The 19,974-nt window shown below is 45.0% G+C and overlaps 1 protein-coding gene across 2 annotated transcripts in view; it reads right to left on the bottom strand.

Annotated features, from left to right (window-relative positions):
* Window positions 1-19,974, bottom strand: part of ELK4 (ETS transcription factor ELK4) — a 119,024-nt gene that overhangs the window by 64,391 nt on the left and 34,659 nt on the right. The window contains exon 2 of one of the 2 annotated variants that reach the window (XM_073615795.1): window positions 5,351-5,432. The gene's annotated coding sequence lies outside the window, so the exon portion shown is untranslated. The remainder of the gene's footprint in view (window positions 1-5,350; window positions 5,433-19,974) is intronic. The other variant, XM_073615796.1, reaches the window with a different exon arrangement.

Raw genomic sequence — 19,974 nt, 5'->3', positions numbered from 1 at the left:
AATATTTCATGTCTGAAGTTTACAACCACTAAGTGGTCAGGTACCCTGATTGGGCATGACTTGCCAAAAGGAGGCCACGCCTTTGAAGCGCGCCATCATGGCAACAGTTTAAGGTCACATCTCCTCCCCTGTCTCCCTCTTGTGTGGGTTCTTGTGTGACGGAGCGTATCGGTGGCTGGAGCGGGCGCATACGCACTAGACACTGAACGCCGGGTATGGGCTACGGCTTCGGATTTGCTGTCAGGATCCGTGCAGCCAACCAGAGCGCATGGTCTTCCTTCCGTGTCGGGACTTTACAGTGGTGATTCAGGAGAGTGGCTACAGAACATCTTTGTGTCTATCTGAACAGCTGAAATATGTGAGTGCAATAGTTGGAGTGTTTTTTTTTTTTAAATTATTTTACAATAAAAGCCATATAACACTAGGGCTGACGTGTACTCTCTCTTTTTGTTTTTGTTTAAAAAGGTTCCTGCCACCCAGTGGAATAGTAGAGAGCTGCATCACCCTGTTGGCTTTTGATATACTTGTCCTGTAGAACTACTACTACCAGCCAGCCAGAGGATTTCATCTCTTAATCAGCACGCCTGCTAGTTTGTTTTTTGGTTAGCAAAGGTCATGTCGACTGACGGTGCACGGGTTCAGATACTGCCGTTCATATTTCTGCCGCCAAACACTAACGAGGGCACCTAATGGTCCATGTCGCTTATGTGTGACATGGACCTCTCCTACAAAAGGGTAACACTACTTTTCACCTATGTGACATGGACCGCTCCTAATCCATAGGGTAACACGACTTTTCATCTGAATTCTCCCTCTCAACTGATCTATCGCAGTTCCTACAATGCGGTGACCATCTTGCCTTAGAGATGGCTTGGAGTTCTAGACGATCAACTCCCAGCACCTCATCAGCCACCTAGGTCCCAACACCGGAGACGGTCTTGTTCCAGATCATCATACCAAAAAGATTCCTCTTCAACTTCAGTAGCCAATGAACAGTGACGCAGTGAGCGCTACTTCACCAGGCTCTTATTTGCTCTGTTCTTGCCATTTCTTCTACGTTCAGTGACTACCTGCTAGCGGGAACAAAGTGCAGGAACTCATGACTTGACCACAGATGAGAGGCAAGTAATTTCTTTTTTGCCTAACAGCAGATGAGTCACGCGTCTCCTAGGCTTTTGTTAGGGCCCCATCTAATGACTTGACTTTGTTTTCTGATATTGCCCACCTGTGACATGAGTGGCAGTACTGTCTCCAGGCCAGTGAACAGATATAGTAGAAAGGACAGCCAATTAAAGTCTGTTGCAGATTCGCAACACATGGAAGTGACAGCGTCTTACAGAATGGCTTCAATGCTTGCTACTTGGCCAAGACCCTAGAACGACAGTTATTCCAGGCTTTTGACTCCCAGTCTGATGCCAAACTACCTCTTGCTCCTTAAGTCAAGTTACCTCAGAGTAGGACTTACCCAGTGTTCAGTTGGCTCTACGCAAATTTATGGTCACCAAGTTTAAATGTTTGGGTTAGCTAGGTTAATCATTATGTTGGCACATGTCCACCCCCTCCAGCAGGTAGAGGCCTTGCCAGTCCCTAGCGAAGTTCTGGGGTTGGACACTGCCATTGTCATTATAATGCTTCTGTACTACTTGGCAAATATTGCCAAGTCAAGATGTGCCATTCTGATAGACTCATACCCTCCAAATCTGTCAAATTGCGAGGGCATCTCCTGTGCACAGCCCTCTTTCGATCACCCCACAGATTTTCAATCAATCAGATTCAGGTCTGGGCCATTCCAAAACGTTAATCTTCTGGTGAAGCCATTCCTTTGTTGATTTGGATGTATGCTTTGGGTCGTTGTCATGCTGAAAGATGAAGTTCATGTTCAGCTTTCTAGCAGAAGCCTGAAGGTTTTGTGCCAATATTGACTAGTATTTGGAATGGTTCATAAATTCCCTCTACCTTGACTAAGGCCCCTGTTCCAGCTGAAGAAAAAAATCCCCCAAAGCATGACTCTGTCACCACCATGATTCACGGTGGGTATGGTGTTCTTTTGGTGATATGCAGTGTTTTTGCACCAAACATATCTTCTGGAATTATGGCCAAAAAGTTCAACCTTGGTTTCATCAGACCAGAACACATTTTCCCACATGCTTTTGGGAGACTTCAAAAGTGTTTTTGCAAAATTTAGCCGGGCTTGAATGTTTTTCTTCGTAAGAAAAGCTTCCTTCTTGCCACTCTACCCCATAGCCCAGACATATGAAGAATATGGGAGATTGTTGTCACATGTACCACACAGCCAGAACTTGCCAGATATTCCTGCAGTTCCCTTAATGTTGCTGTAGGCCTCTTGGCAGCCTACCTGACCAGTTTTCTTCTTGTCTTTTCAGCAGTTTTGGAGGGACGTCCAGTTCTTGGCAATGTCACTGCTGTGCCATTTTCTTCACTGTGTTCCATGGTATAGCGAATGCCTTGGAAATTCTATTTGTACCCTTCTCCTGACTGATACCTTTTAACAATGAGATCCCTCTGATGTTTTGGAAGCTCTCTGCAGACCATGGCGTTTGCTGTAGTTTGAGACTAAGAAAATGTCAGGAAAGACCTACTAGAACAGCTGAACCCTATTTGGGGTTATTTAGAGGCACTTTAAAATGATGGCAGGTGTGTACTGACTTCCATTTACCATGAGTTTCAATGTGATCGCTTAATTCTGAACACAGCTACATCCGCAGTCATAAGAGGGTGTGCACACTTACGCAACCACATTATTTTAGTTTGTTTTTCAATTGAGTTGTACAGTTTATAGGTCACATTAATAAGGTGGAAAAAGTTCTGAAATTTATTTTTACATCACAGAAATCTGACATTTTAACAGGGGTGTGTAGACTTTTTATAGCCACTGATATATACAGTATCTCACAAAAGTGAGTACACCCCTCACATTTTTGTTAATATTTTATTATATATCTTTTAATGTGACTACACTGAAGAAATTACACATTGCTACAATGTAAAGCAGTGAGTGTACAGCTTGTATAACAGTGTACATTTGCTGTCCCCCCAAAATAACTCAACACAGCCAATAATGTCTAAACCACTGCCAATAAAAGTACACCCCTAAGTGAAAATGTCCAAATTGGCAAATTGGGCCCATTTTCCCTCCCAGGTGTCATGTGACTTGGACAAGGTCTCAGTTGTGAATGGGGAGCGGGTGTGTTAAATTTGGTGTCATCTCTCTTACACTGGTCACTGGAAGTTCAACATGACACCTCATGGCAAAGAACTCTCTGAGGATCTGAAAAAAAAAAAGAATTGTTGCTCTACATAAAGATGGCCTAGGCTATAAGAAGGTAGTCAGAACCCTGAAACTGAGCTGCAGCATGGTTGCCAAGACCATACAGCTGTTTAACAGGACAGGTTCCACTCAGAACAGGCCTCGCCGTGGTCGACCAAAGAAGTTGAGTGCATGTGCTCAGCGTCATATCCAGAGGTTGTCCTTGGGAAATAGACGTATGAGTGCTGCCAGCATTGCTGCAGAGGGTGAAGGGGTGGGGGTCAGCCTGTCAGTGCTCAGACCATATGTCGCACACTGCATCAAATTGGTCTGCATGGCTGCCGTCCCAGAAGAAAGTCTCTTCTAAATATGATGCACAAGAAAGCCTGCAAACAGTTTGCTGAAGACAAGCAGACTAAGGACATGGATTACTGGAACCATGTCCTGTGGTCTGATGAGACAAAGATAAACTTCTTTGGTTCAGATTGTGTCAAGCGGGTGTGGTGGCAACCAGGTGAGGAGTACAAAGACAAGTGTGTCTTGCCTACAGTCAAGCATGGTGGTGGGAGTGTCATGGTCTGGGGCTGCATGAGTGTTCATTGAGGGAACCACGAATGCTAACATGTACTGTGACATACTGAAGCAGAGCATGATCCCCTCCCTTCGAAGACTGGGCCGCAGGGCAATATTCCAACGTGATAATGACCCCAAACACACCTACAACCACTGCCTTGCTAAAGAAGCTGAGGGTAAAGGTGATGAACTGGCCAAACATGTCTCCAGACCTAAATCCTATTGAGCATCAGTGGGGCATCCTCAAACGGAAGGTGGAGGAGTGCAAGGTCTTCAACATCAACCAGCTCTTTGATGTCGTCATGGAGGAGTGGAAGAGGACTCCAGTAGCAACCTGTGAAGCTCTGGTGAACTCCATGCCCAAGAGGGTTAAGGCAGTGCTGGAAAATAATGGTGGCCACACAAAATATTGACACTTTGGGCCCCATTTAGACATTTTCACTTAGCGGTGTACTCACTTTTGTTGCCAGCGGTTTAAACATTAATGGCTGTGTGTTGAGTTATTTTGAGGGGACAGCAAATTTACACTGTTATACAAGCTGTACACGCACTACTTTACATTGTAGCAAATTGTCATTTCTTCAGTGTTGTCACATGAAAAGATATAACAAAATATTTACAAAAATGCAAGGGGTGTGCTCACTTTTGTGAGATACTGTATCTATAGATAGATAGGTGGTCGGTTTACATGCTTCCGTCATCATGCTGTCTGCTCCCTGCTCTGTCTCCTAAAATACCTTCTAAAAGTAACTTGCATTCCTTCTGTTTTATAAAGATCTAAGGTGTCTGTTCTTTTAAAACTTTAATCGTAAATACCTTCTCTCACAGCGGTCACAGGACACTCCTCTGCTGGCTGATGTCAGAGGGCTATCTCAGCCCCTCCCTCCGTATTCCTTACATCGGGGGAAGACAGCCGAGGAATGTTATGTGCTCGCAAGTAATGAGATAAGGTATTTACGATTAGACTTTGGTGGTAAATTGTAAGGACGTATTTAAAGATAAGTATGGCTTTCCCCAACCAGCTCTGTAGTGAGAACGGAGCAAACACCGCTGATCGCTCAGTCCCCCCCCCCCACCCCGAGCAGAGAGCCATGACTGTTAGTCAGCAGCTTCCTGCTCTCCTTTCTAGCGCTCAGTGGAGGACTGGGCTGTGGAGGGGCGGGAGGGACTGGCTCAGGCTCTCGGTGGATTGCAAAGGAGGCTGAGCCAGGTGCCGAACCAGGCTTCTGAGTGGATCACGACCATAGGGTCGAGATCTTTCCATAGCGTGGACCGGCTCTGTGACTTCAGCCCGCTGTCTGTTGAAAACAGGTCACAGGCGTGCAGAACTAACTGTACTACTGTGACACAATCTTACCTAAAACAAACTGTCGTCGTCGTCATCATCAGTTGAGCTTTGAAAAAGAAAGCTAGAAGCGGACTGGTTTTGCCCCTGCGCACACGTCACAACAGACCCCCACCTATGTTCATTAAATGTGGTTTTTTTTTTTTTTTTTTTTTTTTTCTTACCTTCTTGCTAGAACACTTCTCTTCTTCTCACTTCTCTGCACATCATGGCCTTTCACCACAAACGGTATAACATTCTCTTCTGCTATGGACAAGAGAAGTACCAATATTAAAAACATGCTTTCCCCTGAGATGTTCATACACAGTAAAATAGCCACAATGTGATAAGGAGCAATAAATTGAACTATTTAAAAAAAAAAAAAAAAGGGGGGGGGGGGCTGAGGAGTGATCACCAGAAGAAAATGAAGCTGGTTAAACATACCAGGGGATCCTGTGCACACAGCACTTGTCCACTTGTCAATCCTTGCAGGGCTGCGAAGTTGTGTTGGCGGATAACTAGTCCCACCCACCCGTTTAGCACACCCCTTCCAGGCCTTCCCCTTGAGCTGCCAGAAAGTTCCAGTGCTTTCTCCTAATCTCTGTTTATGTACGGAGTCTGGAATTGAAGCCTGCTTTTCAGGGGAAATGGACAGTGGAAACTGTCAGCTGGAGAAGAGTGCTTCTATGCATAAGTACACAAGCTAACAGCACAAGCCAGGTACTACACTAGGATGTCTCAGACTATCGTGTGCTTTTGTCAGCTCGTGTTTTTGTGAATGAAAACACTCTTCTACAGCTGCCATCTTTCACAACACAATCTGACAGTTTCTACTCTTTCTGTTCCCCTGAATAGCAGGCTGCAGATCTATGGGGGTAATTTATTAAAACTGGAGCATACAGAACCTAGAACAGCTGTGCATATCAAGTCTATCAACTTCTGTCTTCAGCTTGTTCAGTTAAACTTTGAAAAAGAAAGACAGAAGCCGATTGCCATGTACAGCTGCTCCAAAATTCTCACTGCTCCAGTTTTGATGCTTTTTCATCTATGCCTACTGAACAGGACAGAGAAGAGGACAGGTGCTGCAGAATGTATTGGGGGTAGTACTCAGTGCGAAAAAAAAAAAAAAAAAATTTAACTTCTACTGCTTGGATTTAGATGGGGACACGTGCTATGTGCACAGAAACTCCTGAGGGATTTAACAAGTTTTTTTTTCTTCTGGTGATAGATCTACTTTAACAAACAAACATACACCTAAGGGTCGGTTCATACTAAAACGACTTGGGATCCGACTTGTCAGCCCTCAAGTCGCTTGACATTGGGAATTGCATTATAGTCAATGAGAGCCGTCTTAGTGTACACTACTGAAGTCGCTCCAACTTCAGAAAAGGTTCCTGTACTACTTCAAGGCGACTTCTAGACGACCTGTACGCATAGAATTCAATGGAAGTCGCCTCCAAGTCGGATCCTCATCTATAGTGAAGCGACTTTACAGGAAAAAGAAAAGATCATGAGGGGGAACTCCACGCCAAATTTTAAATTAAATTAAAAACCGGCATGGGCTTCCCCTCCAGGAGCATACCAGGCTCTTAGGTCTGGTATGGATTTTAAGGGGAACCCCCTATGACGAAAAAACTGCGTGGGGGTCCCCCCAAAATCCATACCAGACCCTTATCCGAGCACGCAGCCCAGCCGGTCAGGAAAGGGGGTGGGGACGAGCGAGCGTCCCCCCTCCTCCTGAACCGTACCAGGCCTCATGCCCTCAACAGGGGGGGGGGCCCTGCGGCCCCCCCACACCAAAGCACTTTGTCTCCATGTTGATGAGGACAAGGGCCTCTTCCCGACAACTCTGGCCGTTGGTTGTTGGGGTCTGTGGGTGGGGGGCTTATCGGAATCTGGGAGCCCCCTTTAATAAGGGGGCCCCCGGATCCCGGCCCCCCACCCTATGTGAATGAGTATGGGGTACATCTTTCTTCTCCGTCATCTTCTTCCCTCTTCTGTTCTTCCGATGCTGACATGACGCTCTCTCCGGCTGTAATGCCATGTGCGCAACGACTTATATAGGCATGGGGCGTGGTCACCATGTGATGTCACCCGGTGACCCCGCCCCTCATGACGTTACAGTCCCATTATGCCCCGGGACTGTGACGTCATAAGGGGCAGGGTCACCGGGTGACATCACCCGGTGACCACGCCCCATGCCTATATAAGTCGTTGCACACTGCGCACACGGCATTACAGCCGGAGAGAGCGTCGTGTCAAAACATCGGAAGAAGAGATCGAAGAAGACGTCAGAGAAGACCGGGCCACCGCTAGCAAGAGAGCAGCAAAAGAACAGAAGATAGCGGAGGAGCCCGGCAGAAGAACCGGACACCGGGAGAAGAGGTCGGAGAGCGGGAGAAGAACAGGTCGGAGAAGTCAGAAGAGACCCCCAAAGTCGGAAGAAGACCCCCGGAGCTGCCTAATAAAATTACTTTAAAAACCAATGTAGTGTGTTTTTTTATTGACACTTTTTTTTCCACCAGGTGAATGGATAGGGGTACGATGTACCCAATACTCATTCACATAGGGTGGGGGGCGGGGATCCGGGGGGCCCCCTTATTAAAGGGGGCTCCCAGATTCCGATAAGCCCCCCGCAGACCCCAACAACCAACAGCCAGGGTTGTAGGTTAGAAGCCCTTGTCCTCATCAACATGGGGACAAGGTGCTTTGGGGTGGGGGGGGCGTAGGGCGCCCCCCTTCCCCAAAGCACCCACCCTCCATGTTGAGGGCATGCGGGCTGGTACGGTAGGGGGGGGGGGGCGTTCGCTCGTCCCCACCCCTTTTCCTGACCGGCCAGGCTGCGTGCTCGGATAAGGGTCTGGTATGGATTTTGGGGGGACATCCACGCCAATCTTTCGGCGTAGAGGGTTCCCCTAACGTCCATACCAGACCTAAGAGCCTGGTATGTTCCTGGAGGGGAATTCCCTCTAGCGCTCGCTGCAATAGGAAAATGTGTTTTTCCTATTGCAGCGCGCGCCAGATGTACAGTACCCTGTCACCGAGAACCAGTGCTATGGAATCGCGCTGGAAACACATTCCCGTGGGCAGGTACTGTATGCCACAAGAGCTGATTAGCTCTGATGATGTTGAAGTCGCCTTGCAAAGTCACGCTGAAGTCGTGTTGCCCCTATGTGAATCGGCACTAAATGTTTCCTTTAGGCCAAATTCACAATGTATGATTTTAGGTGCCTTTTCTCCTGGCGGAAATGCAGCAGAAAAAAAAGTGGCAAAAGCTGCATTTATGTGTGTTCATGCATTTGGCGTTAACCACTTGACCTCCAGAACATTTTACCCCCTTCCTGACCAGAGCATTTTTTGCTATTTAGTACTGCACTAATTTAACTGACAATTGCACAGTCATGCAATACTGTACACAAACAAAATGTGTCCTTTTTTTCACCCACAAATAGAGCTTTCTTTTGATGGTATTTGATCGCCACTGGGGTTTTTATTTTTTGCAATATAAATGAAAAAAAACCCAATATTTCCTACTTTTTGTTATAAAAAAATATCCAATGAAATCAAATGTCATAAATTTAGACCAAAATGTATTCAGCTACATATCTTTGGTAAAAAAAAAAAAAAATAATATCCCAATAAGCCTATATTGATTGTTTGCGTAAAAGGGTCCAAAAAAAGGAGAGAACAGGAGTAGGGGGTATCTTTAATCTGAGTAATGTTACCTTGACTCATAAGGAAACCAATATTCTTCATCTGGGCTTGAAGTGTGGCCTGAAAAGGCCGATCAATAAATTTGATGTTTTTATTGACATACACAAATACATTAGAAAGGTCAATATGAAAAAGTATTTCCTAAATAAAAATTCCCAACCTGTTAGTGCGATGGCCTCGGCTCCTATAGATAGTGGACTGAGGAACAAGTCACTGTTTAACCCTGTTAATGGAGCAAATCAGCAAATTGAGGTGTTCAAGGGGCTAGTTATACGGGATTTGGAGCATTTAGTCCCCAAAAAGAATGTTAACCCGCACCACATTTTAGATGGTATAACTATGTTGGAAGAAAGGAAGCATGTAGTTATTAGACCCGCGGACAAGGGGGGAGGGGTTGTGATTTTAAACAAAGAATTCTACCATGACCAATTGATGGAAATGTTGAGTGATGAAAGCACCTATGTGAGATTAGAGAAAGATCCCACTGTACAATATACCAAGGATTTGAAGTGTCTGGTTGACATGGGATACTCAATGGGCGTGCTGTCAAATCGAGAGAAGAGATATCTCGTACCAAGTGCCAGTAGAATACCCACAATCTACACCCTTCCAAAGATTCATAAAGACACACAGAATCCCCCTGGGAGGCCGATCGTTAATGGGATTGGGTCAATTACATCCCGAATGGGCCAGTATCTGGACCGTTTCCTGCAAGAGAGTGTCAAACGGACTAGGGCATACCTGAGGGATACAAAAAGTCTGTTACAGATTTTGCAGCAGATTGATTTAACAGACAGGCAGGAACTTTATCTGGTAACAGCGGATGTGGCATCTCTTTATTCAATTATTCAACATGATGATGCCCTCCTGGCTCTGAATTGGGCGATTTGCCAGAGAGATGATCTTCCGCACAACCAAAAAATGTTTATACGAAACGCCCTAGATTTTTGTCTGAGCCATAATTTCTTTTGGTACAATAGCCAGTTTTATTCCCAATGTAGAGGTGTTGCTATGGGGGCAAAATTTGCCCCCAGTATAGCAAACCTGTTTATGGGAGAGTGGGAGGACAAGATCGTCTTTTCAGTTGCTCGTCCGCAGCTCCTAGTATATAGAAGATACATAGATGACCTGTTTTTTATCTGGGAGGGATCCATGGACTCTCTACAGGGATTTCTTAGTGAACTTAATTTGAATACGAAAAGTATCAAACTGACTAGTGAATATAGCCAGAGTGATATTCATTTTTTGGATATCACTATTTTCAGACAAGGAAACAGTTTGGGGACTAAGGTATACTTCAAGCCCACCGATTCTAATAGTTACTTGCCCACTAACAGTGGAACCCTATGTGGCTCAAGAACATTCCCAAGGGCCAGATAGCTAGAGTAAGAAGAAATTGCTCAAATGAGACTGACTTTCTGTTACAGGCTCAGATTATTAAGAAGAGATTTATTGAAAAAGGGTATCTAGAAAAGACCCTGGATGCTACGATTCAAGAGGTGGCTCTGGTACCGAGAGAGTCGTTTTTGGAGGAATCTCGGCCCTCTCGAAACAATGATGCCCAGGAGCGGAGCTTCATTTCAGGCTTCCACTCTCAATATAGAGAGGTGGAAAATATCTTTGCTACCCATTGGCATGTCCTATTGATGGACAAAATACTACATTCAGTGTTACCTCCCAAACCAGGTTTTATTTATAGAAAGGCATTAAGCTTCTCTGATAAAATAGTGAAAAAAATACTGGACCCTCCTGCGAGGCCCCCTACTTTTTGGGAGAGAGATGGGTTCTTCAGTTGCAGGAAATGTAAAGCCTGCAAAGAAGTGAACAGGCCATTGAGGGCCCTAGATAGGTTTATATCGACCTCTAACAATAGAGAATTTGATATCAAGGAATTCATCACGTGTAACACCTCCCATGTGGTATATGCTCTGCAATGTCCATGTGGTCTTATGTATATAGGACGAACAAAGAGACTGCTAAAAATTAGAATTGCAGAACATATAGCGAATATAAAATTGGGTTTTAAAGACCATAATGTCTCGCTCCATTTTAAATTGAAACATAATCGGGACCCCTCAGGTTTAAAATTTTGGGGCATAGACCACCTTAAGCCCAAGTGGAGGGGCTCCAATCTGGTTAGAGATCTATCCAAGAGGGAGACCCAGTGGATATTCTTGGCAGACACTTTAGCGCCAAAGGGGTTAAATGTCGATTTGGACATTAATTGTTTTATAAGTGACTATTGAGTAAGAATGGGTCTGTGATTAGGGCCATGTCAGGGGCTTGTGGATTTATTACTTCTTTCTAGACATTAATTCTAATATTTGTTTTTTCATATTTATTTGAGTTTTTGATATACTAATTCTCTTATATATGCTATTTTATATAGTTTTATATACATAACTTTGACTCTCTGTGAGTGGCACTTTCTCTGAGTAATTTTATCTTTTTTATCTTTTTTACTGTAGAGGTTTTATGACTACTTGTAATAAGCTGTTTTTAGACTACAATGTTTAGCTCATCTCTTACATGTAATGATCGTAATATGATAAATAGAGCATGTATGTTTTATTATATAATATCATGCTGGCATATTATCGCCTGTAATGGGTTAAAATAGAATCTGCAGACATGAGTATGTTAAAGATAGTTTGTTTTGAATGCGGGTCTGCAGCCGTTATAAGACTCTTTATTGTTTACTGTTGTTATGGTAATCGTATGGTATGAAGTGCAATATGAGGCTTTTTGTCCCTCTCCCCCTCCTGTTGAATACTTTCGCTGTTTCCTTGGTGAGGTTGACGTGCACCTGTCAACCCCCTGAGGCTGTGATTGGATGCGGAGGTAAGAGACGCGAGAATTTAAGCCCGTACGTTTAGTCGTGTAGCCACGCCCTCTGTCGAAGTCAGGATATGACGAAACGCGTCAGAGCGTGGCTTACACGACGCAGGAAGTGACGTTTGCGCTCCATCGAGGTCGGACCCGGAACAAGGAAGTTATCACCGCTCTGTCTATTGCGGAGACCGGTTCCAAACGGCCACAGTGCGGTGCATATTAATTTAATCTGCTCTGTTTTTATTACAATCTGGTACGTTGTTAGCATTGGGGAGGTGTTTATGGTGTTTATCATTAATAAAACGGAATTACGCTATATATGCCTTATCTCGTTTTTTGAATGGTTTGGAGCCCCTGCATCTCCCTATTGCCCAGAGAAGTGCTGTATTGAGGTGGTCCAGAATATCTCTTAAAATTGGATGCTTTGATTTTTAAAGTTCTGATGAGTTTGACCCCCGAAGGGGAGTTTGTTCACATATGGTGGAGTTGGAATGTTCGGTGGAAGGTGCACGCTGTGACATGCTCTAGGATCTACTCGAACACTCTCTGAATCACAACTGATACTGCTCTAGTCTTATGGACTTTTTATGTGTGTAGTTGGCCACACTTCTGTTTATGTTCAACCTAGCGCTGTTTTAGTATATGACCATCTATTATCATATGTATGTCTTATATACTGTTTATTTATATTGATTTGCTTTTTTAAACAGCTGCTTTTCTTTTTCTCCTTACCCTTGGTTTTTATAACTTTATTTCAGAGGGTCAGGTAGATAGCTCTTTGTATGTCCTTTTATCTGCTGAAGGATCTGGATTAATGTGGTTAGAGGTTCTGTGGCGCTGAGTGGTGTACTATAGGCCGAAATTTACACTGTTCTGTGATATTTGTAAAAGTTATAGCGTCTACAAACTTTGGTATATATACTGGAATTTACACAGCTTTACTTTAACTTCCTATTACATTTCTTGAGGTGCTAAATTGCCAGGGCAGTACAACGGGTGGCACAGTGGTGCAGTGGGTAGTACTTTCGCCTAGCAGTAAGAAGGGTCGCTGGTTCGAATCCCAACCACGACACTACCTGCCTGGAGTTTGCATGTTCTCTCTGTGCCTCTGTGGGTTTCCTCCGGGTACTCCAGTTTCCTCCCACACTCTAAAGACATGCTGGTAGGTTAATTGGATCCTGTCTAAATTGTCCCTAGCATGTATGAATGTGAGTTAGGGACCTTAGATTGTAAGCTCCTTGAGGGTAGGGACTGATGTGAATGTACAATGTAAAGCACTGCGTAAATTGACGGCGCTATATAAGTACCTGAAATAAATAAAATAAACAAAGAACCCTCCCACCAAATTAACCCTTTTTGGAAAGTAGACACCCCAAAGAATTTGCTGAGAGGCATGTTGAGCCCATGGAATATTTTATTTTTGTCACAAGTTTTGGAAAAATTACAAAAAATGTTTTTATGTATTTTTTATTTATTTATTTATTTTTTACACAAAGTTGTCACTTAAATGATTTATTGCTCACGTGTTGCATGGGTATATGTGGAATTACAACCCAAAATACATTCTGCTGCTTCTTGAGAGTATGGGGCTACCACATGTGAGACTTTGAGAGCCTAGCCGTGTACAAGACCCCGGAAACCAATCATAGCCTTCAGTAAATTGCTAATTTCACTTGCTCACTACACTACAAGTGTCAGATCGCAAGGGCGTTTGAGCAGGAGCTGAACGGTTTGAGCAGGAGCTGAACAATAAAAAAAAAAAAAAAGATTTTCATAACAGCTTACCTGTAAAATCCTTTTCTTTGAAATACATCATGGGACACAGAGCCATAGTAGTTACTATGTGGGTTATAGGCTACCTTCAGGTGATGGACACTGGCATGCCCTAAGACAAAAAGTGCACTCCCTACATACAGTGGGGACAGAAAGTATTCAGACCCCTTAAAGTTTTCACTCTTTGTTATATTGCAGCCGTTTGCTAAAATCGTTTGAGTTCATTTTTTTCCTCATTAATGTACATACAGCACCCCATATTGACAGAAAAACACAGAATTGTTTACATTTTTTGCAGATTTTTTAAAAAGAAAAACTGAAATATCACATGGTCCTAAGTATTCAGACCCTTTGCTCGGTATTTAGTAGAGGCACCCTTTTGATCTAATACAGCCATGTGTCTTTTTGGGAAAGATGCAACAAGTTTTTCACACCTGGATTTGGGGATCTTCTGCCATTCCTCCTTGCAGATCCTCCTCAGTTCTGTCAGGTTGGATGGTAAATGTTGGTGGACAGCCATTTTTAGGTCTCTCCAGAGATGCTCAATTGGGTTTAAGTCAGGGCTCTGGCTGGGCCATTCAAGAACAGTTACGGAGTTGTTGTGAAGCCACTCCTTTGTTATTTTAGCTGTGTGCTTAGGGTCATTGTCTTGTTGGAAGATAATCCTTCGGCCCAGTCTGAGGTCCTGAGCACTCTGGAGAAGGTTTTTGTCCAGGATATCCCTGTACTTGGCCGCATTCATCTTTCCCTCAATTGCAACCAGTCGTCCTGTCCCTGCAGCTGAAAAACACCCCCACAGCATGATGCTGCCACCACCATGCTTCACTGTTGGGACTGTATTGGACAGGTGATGAGCAGTGCCTGGTTTTCTCCACACATACCGCTTAGAATTAAGCCCAAAAAGTTCTATCTTGGTCTCATCAGACCAAAGAATCTTATTTCTCACCATCTTGGAGCCCTTCAGGTGTTTTTTTAGCAAACTATGTGAGCGGTCACTTTCAAATAGACCTTGATCGCTCTTACCACATCAAGAGAATGTAGTGACCTCTCTTCCACAGAATGAGGTTCTGGAAAAAATGAAGGCAGAACAATATCCCGGTTTAAATGAAAACCTGACACTACCTTCGGTAGGAATTTAGGATGAGGTTGCAATACAACCTTATCCTTATGAATAATCAAATATGGCTCTTTACAAGAAAGAGCAGCCAACTCTGATACTCTTCTTGCAGAAGATATGGCAACCAAGAAAATTATTTTCCTCGTCAAGAGGACTAAGGGAATATCTCATATTGGCTCAAAAGGCTGCTTTTGTATGTCGACAGGACTAAATTTAAGTCCCAAGGGTTCAGGGGTGAGCTAACTGGAGGATTAATCTGTGTTATTCCCTGAATAAAGTTAGGAACCAGAGAGTGTGAAGCAAGTGGTCATTGAAAAAAAACACCAATAAGGCCGACACCTGGCCTTTGATAGTACTCAAGGCCAGCTTCATTTCTAATCCCATCTGTAGGAATTCAAGGATCCTACCTATGACATATTTCCTGGGGTGCCAACCCCTGGATTCACCCCAGGAGACATATGCCTTCCAGACTCTATAGTATATGACTCTGGAGGCCGGCTTCCTAGCATTAACCAAAGTAGAAACTACTGAAGCCGACCAGCCACGGTCTTTCAGAATTTGGGTCTCAAAAGCCAAACCGTTAAATTTAGCATTTGTAAGGTAGGATGGAATACCGGACCTTGCGAGAGAAGGTCTGGCCACAGTGGTAGGGTCCATCTTTATGATCTCGGAAAACCAAGATCTCCTGGGTCACAAGAATCACCTCCTTCCCTTCTTGCTTGATCCTGCGAAGAAGGCGCAGAAGCAGCAGAATAGGTGGGAACGCATAGATCAGTGAAAACTGATCCCATGAAAAAACCAAGGCATCTGTTCCGTATGCCAACGGATCCCTTGTCCTTGACACAAAGTTGTCGATCTTGTTGTTGAACCTGGACGCAAAGAGATCGACGTCGGGGGTGTGGCTTGGCAATGGCGCTGTGAGGCTGCTTTTCCTGGGAGCTCCATGCCTCGTTTAGGCTGAGAACCGGACCTAGCGCACGTACCGGCTTTAAAACTACATGTCCATGACGGACAGACCTCCGGGATCACCCGCAGCTAACAGAACCGCGGATATTGCTGCCTATTTTCTAAGGAATTCGGCAACTCCGTCACAGGCCCCGGAGTCCAAGATGGCGCCGCCACGCACTGGCAATGCAGGCACAGCATCGCTCAAGAAGATAGGCAAGGGGCTCTGTAATGCCCCACAAGGTAATGGGTCTCTTCCTAACAGACCGGACTCCCCGATCCTGTCCCCAGAAATCCCAGGGGCTGTTAGCTGCTCATCCATACAATCTGCTAACACCCAGGAGCAATCATTCCCTGAATGCTGGAAAGGGATAAATCGCCCTCCTCCCCACTAAACAGGACATCACTGAATCTGCAGCTACTATTGTGAATACCTTGTCTAAAGAGATTCATGATCTAAAGCAGAGAATAGATACTGTAGACTCCAGAGTATCAGAGGTAGAAACATCTACTTCTCTGCTGGAGTCAAGAATGTCAGACATGGAAAAGGCTCATGTAGATTATAAAAGGCGCCTGATCCTGATGCAACTTTCAATAGATGATGGCGAAAATCGCAACAGGAGAAACAACATCAGAGTGCGCGGCCTGCCTGAAGCCACTTCAGGAGGTGATCTCAGAGCAACGATTGTGGCCATATTCAATCGATTACTGGACAAGCCCCCTACCGCAGAATTAGAACTGGACTGCATGCACCGCGTGCAGGGTCCTAGGGGAGGAGATGACCTCGCACCGAGAGACATATTGGCGAGAGTCCACTATTACACAATTAAGGAAGAAATTCTGAGAAGGGCATGGTCCCAGGGCCCCCTGGACTTTGATGGGGCGTCGGTGCAACTTTTCCCTGATCTATCGCGGCTTACCCTGCGTATGAGAGACCAAATACGACCATTGCTAGAAGCAATCAGAATGGCAGGTGCCACCTACAGATGGGGTCACCCCTTCCACTTGATCGTACTGAAAGGGAACAACTCTTTTGTGCTGCGTTGGCCAGACCAACTTCCGGACTTGTTCAGGTTCCTGGCGATTCCTGGGCTCTCGATACCCAACTGGTTGGACATCCCGATCACCTTCAACAGCTCGCGATCTATATCACCAAGACCCCAACGAACCAGCAGACGACAATGGCGCTCAAGATCCAGGACAACTCCTAGAGACAATCCTACCTCGCCGGAGTCTTAATTGATCACACTGACACAGAAGGCTACTTACTGAGAAGCAAGAAGGGGACTCCTGTGGTCCTCAGAATCCTAGACCACACAGATATCCTTTTTTGACCGCACAAAAAAACCCTCTGAGTTTTATGAGTAGGACACAAAGTGCTTCAGGGGTATATTATATGTATGCTGGGGGGACTTTTTGCTCCTTCGTGAAAGGATGAAGTGCCTTGGATAGGTGTTATGATTTAAATGTTGCGGGGGAGTCTCGTCGCACCTCCACCTCATTGTTCCACAGTTTTATTAAGGGCAGTTTTGATACCCTTTGTTATTTTTCTTTTTTTCCTTTTTTATGTGGGACATGAGGTGGAGGGGTAGGGGGGGCCCTAATTCAAAAAGGCACGGAGTCGTGTTTAGTTTTTTTTTACCCTCTTGCTCCTTGTCAAGAGTGATAGTTGCAATACTTATACTGTATTAGGAATGTTGGTACACACAGATCTCTTAGCTGACATTCATTTCATTGTAGGTGGATGCATACACACAATCTGAAGATTCTATGGCATAGAATCAAGTTGTTTATGGATTTTTTATATCGTCTTCTGTTTATAACGGTAATAGTCAGGTATTCCTCATCATGCCGGTTCTCTGACGACACGTCTCCCGTTGTGTCGCAGAGTCTAGTCTTCCACACCCACTAATAGGAAGCGCATATTTGCGCAAGGCTTAGTATAGCAACAGTTGGATAATTAATTTATCCTTCCTAGTATTTTTCTTCATCCTTTTTCAACTTCATTTCCTCCCTTTCTCCTGCGCTCTGTCCTTCCCTTTATATCTAGTCTTCCTTTTCTTCTCTACCCCATCTTTCCACCCCCCTTCTTTTTCCTTTCATTAACCCCCCCCCCCCTTTTTATCCCTTCCCTATACCTCTCCGTTTTATTTTTACCCTCCCCCGATTTGATATTAGTGCGCGACATGGCCCCTCTGGGAAGGCCTCCGGGTTCACACTCTAGAGGGGAGATAAAATTTACCTCCCTCAATGTCAGAGGCCTAGCTACACCGGAAAAGCGCTCCAGACTGCTTTCAGACCTAAAAAAAAACGCACACACAGGTGGCGCTCATTCAGGAAACGCATTTCAAAGAGTCGGCAGTCCCCAGACTCCGTAATAGGGACTTCCCCAATGTATACCATGCTCCCTCCCCTCTATCGAAATCAAAGGGGGTCAGCATATTGATAGCCAGATCACTGCCGTGGACGCTATTAGAAGAGAGAGCTGACCCACTTGGCCGATTCTTGCTCCTAAAAGGCAAAATCAGAAATACCACAGTGACCCTAGTAAACGTCTATTTCCCTAATTCTGACCACCTGTCTTTTTTTGCGATCCCTCATTCCCTTAATCTTGGATTTCCGGGAGGGTTTGTTCTTGATGGGCGGAGATTTCAATTTTGCTCCAGAACCATTATTAGATGTATCGAGAGGGGCATCTCATTTGTCTTTTTCATACCTTAAAAAACTCAAAAGTAGAATTGACCAATCTACAGTTGGTCGACCCCTGGAGGATCATGCACCCGGGGGAGAGGGATTTCACCTATTTTTCTGTGGTGCATGGTACATACTCCAGGATAGATTTCTTTCAGATCCAACATAAAGATCTTCCGTATGTCACCGCATCCCAGATTGACTACATTTCCCTCTCTGACTATGCCCCCACGCATGTGACCCTTTGCTGGGATACAGAACTCAGGTCCCCTCCAACTTGGAAACTAAACGAGTCACTACTACAAATCCCCGAGGTACATGAGGAGATAAGCAGGACACTGACCAATTACTTCTCAGAAAACTTAGATACCTCGCTGTCCCCAATGACAGTTTGGGAGGCCCATAAATGTGTAATAAGAGGGGAATTAATTAGGATTGGGGCAGCGAAAAAAAGAGAAAGGACTAAACAGATTGACCTCTTGATCTCCCAGGTGCGGACTCTAGAGCTACTTCACAAGAAGTCTTTAGCGGAAACACACCTCAAGGCTTTATTGAAGGCCAGGGGTGAATTGAAAGACCTCTTGTACCATAAAACAGTACAAAATCTGGCCTGGGCTAGAAGGTCCATGTTTGAATTCTCTAACAAGCCAGGTACCATGCTGGCCAGACTACTTCGTGGCCCGAGACAACGCACCTACATTCCCTCTATAGTGACCTCACAGGGATCTACAGTCCACACTTCCAGGGATATAGCTAATGAATTCGCTGCATACTATCAACAATTATATAACTTACACAAGGGGGAACCTGCTGGGCTTTTGACAGAGAGGGAGGTGGCAGCGGGTGAATACATCAGGTCTTCGGGTATGCCTACTTTGCCAGCTGATGTAGGAGACTCCTTTGGGGCGGACATCACCCCTGAAGAACTCTCACTATCCCTGGCTCAAACGAAGCCCAGGAAGGCACCCGGGCCGGATGGCTTCACCCTGACCTACTACCAGACCTTTGGGTCTAACTTATCGACACACTTTCTGAAAGCCTACAACGCATTAAAAGAAGGTGGCATCAATATGTTAGACTCCTTACGGGCATTTATTTCTTTGATCCCAAAAGAGGGGAAAGACTCTAGCCACTGTAGTAATTACCGCCCGATTGCTCTACTAAATGTGGATCTTAAATTGTTCTCCAAAATTCTGGCTAACAGAATACTGCCACATATCCCTCATTTGATCCACTTTGACCAGGCAGGGTTCGTGCCGCTGAGGGAGACGAGGGACAATACCATAAGAGTCCTCAACCTTATTCACGAAGCGCGGTCCATCAAGAAGCCTTTTCTGCTACTTTCTACAGATGCAGAAAAGGCTTTTGACAGGGTGGCCTGGCATTTTATGCGGGCCACTCTGGAACATATTGGTGTCGGCCCAAACATGAGAGGCTGGATATCGTCTCTCTACTCGGCTCCCTTGGCGGCGGTAAGGGTCAATGAGTGGCGGTCGGACTTTTTTGACATTTCTAACGGGACGAGACAAGGGTGTCCCCTGTCTCCACTGGTTTTTATTTTGACTCTTGAGCCGTTCCTGTGTAGTGTTCGTAGGAACCCCAATATAAACTGGGATCACGAAGTCCTCTGGACATCACAAAATCGCGGCCTTCGCCGACGATCTGATTTTCTTCCTCTCCAATCCACGAATCTCATTACCTAACATCCTGGCAGCTCTACGGTTGTATGGCGAAGTT

The sequence above is a fragment of the Aquarana catesbeiana genome, linkage group LG02, assembly GCF_042186555.1.
Source record: "Aquarana catesbeiana isolate 2022-GZ linkage group LG02, ASM4218655v1, whole genome shotgun sequence".
Taxonomy (NCBI): domain Eukaryota; kingdom Metazoa; phylum Chordata; class Amphibia; order Anura; family Ranidae; genus Aquarana; species Aquarana catesbeiana.
This window is presented reverse-complemented; position numbering and strand designations above follow the sequence as displayed.